Genomic DNA, 5,128 nt, shown 5'->3' with positions numbered 1-5,128 from the left:
CATAAAAATAAAGACTTCAGAGATGAGTTACTTCATGTATTTGGTTTTAAAATCCAGGTCTTTCTTATAGGACACAGAAGAATATTTGCAGAAGCATTTGAGAGAAAAAGTCAATGTATCTAAGGAATCAAAAGGGCATAAAAGAGATTAATAAAATAAGGAACACCTCAACAGAGAAGGAGATTTTATATGGTTTGCAAACTAGAGATAATAATCTTCAGCCAAGTGGCTTATGTGCAATCTTCAAAAGTAAGGATTGTGCTAAAAGTGTTTTCTGAATTAAATGTGCCTTCAGTGCCAAATGAAAAACATAACCAGTGTTTTGAACAACAGGTCAGAACAGTGGCTGACAAGAATTTCTTTTGGTGTAAATGTTGCTGTAATGATTACTCACAGCATCAAATCCTGTCCCTGAGATAATTTACAACAGAAACTCAGATGCAAACCAACATTTAAATGCTGGAGGACAAGGCAGGGGGAAGGCAGATGATGAAGACCGAAATGCCTAAAAATTCTACTGTGAATAAAATATATTTTTTTCCACTGTGAAAATTAAGTAGTCTTTTATAAAATTGATTTCTGCAGATGTTCTGGCTTACACAAATCTGAATTTCCTAATTAGGGTAGATGTTTAAAAAGTAATGTGCTTAGCTCTATTTCAAAAGCAAACTGTTGCACTAATTTAAGGTGGAATATCAGTGACTGGAGTGATACAACTCCTCCCTCCACTGCCCTGCATTGTAATTATTTATGTTGGAAGGAATTTGAAAGGTTGATGATGGCTTTTTCTTTATTTTTTCCTCAGGGGACATTGAAAGGAAGCAGGTAGTCCCCGTAAGCAGAGGAAATACCCAGTGTAAATGTATCAACATTACAGCTGAAAGTAAGAAAAACAGTATTTGTAAATGGAAAGAAATAAAGAAAGTCTTTTGGCAAAGGTATTGTGCAGTGATTGGAATGTTTGAATTGTCTTGTGTTCAATAGAAACCTTGATTTTATTATTTGCTGGTGATGTGACTTGCACTTCAATAGTTCAACTATGCTGTATTGCTTAGAGCATTTTTATGACTGCTGTAAACCACTGAAACATCTTAATCCCAGCACTTCTTTCCATGAACTGAACTTCAGTCTGGTTCTTCCCAATGTGTGTTACCCTGGGACTCCAGTGGTCAGTCCTTGATGATGCAGAGGGACTTCTGGTTAGAAAGGTGGGAGGAAGGTACTGAAGAGGTGTGGACACAGAGCTTAGGTAGTGTTTGGTGGTGGTGGGAAGGTTGAGGAGCCAGAAAAATCAGCAGGCAGTCAGCAGGAGTGGGGAGAAATATTTCTGCACACACATGAGACTGCAGGTGCTACTGAATTGACTGATAAGATGCCAGAAGTCTTTGGAAGAAGGGAAATTTGTATTTTATCACAGAGGCAGAAAACAAATATTTCATGTGGAGAGTAATGGTCAGGAATTTATATGGTTTTTAATGGAAACTTTTTTCCCTAGGAAATACATTACTTGTCATAAAATTTTATTTTCCTGACATTAGGATGCACTCTAGTCCTGCTTATGCAGACATTTTTTTCCTTGTAGCTGGTATTATGGATATATACCTGATGGGCAAAATCAACAAATAATTTTAACAGGAATAATTTAAAATACTTCTAAGTTATTTAAAATTTTATTATTCTTCTTTATATAACCATTAGATTTTTTTTTTATTTCTCAGGTTAAAAAGCCTTATTTGCTCGTGAGTACTCTGTTCTAAATTTGCCTCTCAGCAATTTTTGATCATCAGTCCTGTAGAAAATAAAACCCTTAATTTTGTATGTAGGGAAACTGTAAACATTTTTGAAATATTTAAAGCTTTATTTTGCACTGCTAGTGGCAATACAAACATTTAAATTTTAGAAGGTAGACATATTGTGACACCTCCTTTATGCAAAATGACTTAAGTCCAATGGAGAATGCCAAGGTACAAAATTCTGTGGTTTGTACCTGCCAGAAATGCCATATAAACAATAGAAAGAAAAGTACTACTTTTCCTGCAACTTTGGAAAATTTTAAATTTAGAACTTGTTTCATATAGGCATTTCAGTGAGTTTACATTTTCAGATTTGAAACACAGCTTTTCTTTATTCTAGATTAAATGTATGACTGGTGAGCAGATGGGTATTTTAAATAGCAACTTCCTTAATGAAGAAATAGAATGTTTAAAGAGAAGAGTTGGACAAGTAGAATGCAACAAAACACATGAAGAGATGGTTAAAACATCACTAGTAAGTTTATTTGCATAACTGTGTGAAATTTTTGTGTGTAAATCACATATGACTATTATGATATCTTAAAGAAAGATCCCCAAAGCATGCAAATTGTTTATTTTTGTGACAAAGGTAAATTAATAATAGCTCTATTTTCTGTTGCAACTCTTTCACTGTCTACTCTTCATACAACAGTAATACACAACTTCCTTATTGCAGGTGAGCTGTGTTAATCCTTGCTGTGTTTGTTCTCTGTTGCAGCAGACAGTCTCTGAACTGGAGAAGGAGGTGAATGCTGTCCTGGCTCTCCAGGAGGAAACCTCCTCAACAGTAGCTGTTCCTTAGGTGGGATGCAGGTGCAGCCTCCCCCATGGCTGATACAGCTCCCTTGCTGTTGCATCAAGAACAGAAAAAATGTATGTAGAGCTGGTATTGGTTGATGTTTGAGAATTTGTTTTGAGACTACAAGGTAGTTCTTTTCAGTTTGATTAAACAAATTCAAAGGAGGGGATGTTGACAACTTCTACTTTGATGCTGTCCTGTTGGAGACACACTGGAGTTTTTCTGCTGAAGGGCTGGACCTCTATATGACAAAAAAGTTCCTGACAGTGTAGCTGCCTCTTTGAGTTACTTTGCATCATCCATTTACCTATTCCCAGCCCATTGCCTATGAGCCATGAACTGGATTCATTGAACTGTAATGAACTGCAAGTTGAAGACTAATTTCTTAGACAGTGCAAATGAAAATCTGAAACAATAAACAAACATGTCAGTAACATAGCTACTAGTACAAAAGCATTTCTCATGGTAGGTACTGATGCATTAGTACTAAAATATGACTGCAAAACATTTTTTTTTAGTGGGGACATTGGTTGTTAGGGAGAACAGGAATTCCTCATGTCCTTACACTGACTGTATTTTGATGGAAATCCTTGTAGCTAATCTTACAGGAGATGTAGTTCTGTAAATTGTTAGCCTTCTATTTCATGCTGACCATACATTTAATGAAAAAAAAAAATTAAAAAATACAGTTGTTCAGAAGAAGTCTTTGGAGTCATATCTTCTTCATATCTTCTTTTCCCAAAAACTTTAATCAAAATATAAAACAAAGATAAGGTTCAGTAAGACACAAACCTCAAGTTTTAAATTTTAATTTGGGATTTTTAAAACAAGTTAATCTTTAAGTGTAAAGGTCTTAAGATTTGTGATATATCCTCAGGCAATTAGATTATGTTTGAAATAGTTTGCTGTGAATCAAGTACCATTTTCAATTGTGTGAACTTTTGGATATATAATTTTGCATTTTTACAATAATTTCTGGTTGTTTTAAGAAATCTAAGCAAGCAGATAGTGTTCCACTCTTCCAGTTGGTATGTAGTCTTGGATACACTTGATTAAAGACAAATCCTTCCACTGAAATTCTGTATTATCAGAATGAAATGAAAGAAAGAAAACTTGAAGTGATCAATACAACAGAAGAAAACCACAATTCTAGTGAATGTAAAAGAAAAATTTTAAAATTTATTTTCCAGCAACTCCCTAAACTTAATGCAATGAGGTGCAATAATGTAATAATTTAGGTACCCTTCAGGAGGAGATAATTCTGTGGAATCATAACACCCTGTCTGTTGCTGTGTTGGGTTTACCTGCCAAGGTTTTTGTGGCAGAGGCTGCAGGGGCGGCTTCTGTCAGAAGAGAGCAGGAGTTGGATCAGTTCCATCGTGTTCAACAGAGCCCTTTCAAGCCCACTCCAAAATGGACCTTCCATGGCCAAAGCTGAGCCACTTTTTAGATTGTGCACACTGCAGAATGCTCAGACTCGATGGAAAGTTGAGCTTTTTAAAGAGCTTGCCAAGGAAAAGAACAGTGACAAATTGGACTTTGATGAAAGCTTCTCTTTGGCCACCAGGAGGCTCTATTGGAGCGGGATTGGAACAGCAAAACGTTTCTATAGAAGCGAGTGAAGAACACTAGGAGACACCATCGTCTGAAATAACCACACAGAAACCCCTAACCCAAAACCTCTTCCAGCCCTCATTCCCTTTTATCTTCTTTTTCCTCTGCTTTGTCTTTTCCTTTTTTTCTCTTCCTCCCCCTCCAAATCTGTCGGGCCTAAAAATGTGTAAAAACAGTCCTTGACAAAAGGATTTAAACTTTTACCCTAAGAGCTTTTAGGCTTTTAATTTCCAAGGCATATTTAAGTCTTCAATACCGGTACTTTAAATCTAATATTTTTATGCTAAAAAAGAAAATGTCTAATATTTGAAAAAATTTCTCAATATGGCACCTTTTTTACTTCTTGCTGATAATATACTAAGAAAATTGAGTCAGTGAATCACTGCACACATCATATTCCTAACCCTTCTTTTGTAACAATACTTGCCTGCTTGGTTTAAGTGAAGTTTTCTGAATTTAACATTTATGACAGCAGCACGAACTTTGTTAGCAAGTTTAACTTTTGCAAGTTTTTGAAGAGAAACGGAACAAAAGCTTTCTTCTTCAAGCAGCAGCAGTAAAACAGACCAAAGCCTGCACCATATGATATAGTTTGGGTATCACTATCATTGTTTTATGCTTGCTGACATTTATTACAGCAGTTTAATTTCATTAAGGCACCTGCAGTTTTACTCCTCTGTGCAATGTAAACCTGTTTTGAAACTAAGTACATGCACAGCTCTTTGACATTTTGGCTAAATTTTCTGGGAAGAATTAAAGAGAACACACAGTGTGCACACACACACACTTTCCTTTAGAAAGTGAGTTAGTGCAGTGGTGGTTCAAAATAAACAAATAACCTCTAAATGCAATGGAAACTTCTTTAGCCCTCCTTTTGATAGCACAAGGTGATGTTAAGTTGTTACTACCAGTGTGTCAGGAG

The 5,128-nt window shown here is 35.8% G+C and overlaps 1 long non-coding RNA gene across 1 annotated transcript; it reads left to right on the top strand.

Annotated features, from left to right (window-relative positions):
- The first annotated feature begins 809 nt into the window (after positions 1-809).
- LOC306809347 lies at positions 810-2,756 on the top strand. The gene is made up of 3 exons (XR_013776215.1): positions 810-938; positions 2,134-2,268; positions 2,512-2,756. It is a non-coding gene; the product is annotated as an uncharacterized lncRNA (long non-coding RNA).
- Positions 2,757-5,128: the final 2,372 nt, after the last annotated feature.

The sequence above is a fragment of the Erithacus rubecula genome (assembly GCF_903797595.1).
Source record: "Erithacus rubecula genome assembly, chromosome: 17".
Lineage (NCBI taxonomy): Eukaryota > Metazoa > Chordata > Aves > Passeriformes > Muscicapidae > Erithacus > Erithacus rubecula.
The sequence above is the reverse complement of the archived record's forward strand: the minus strand, read 5'-3'. Positions and strand labels throughout refer to the sequence as shown.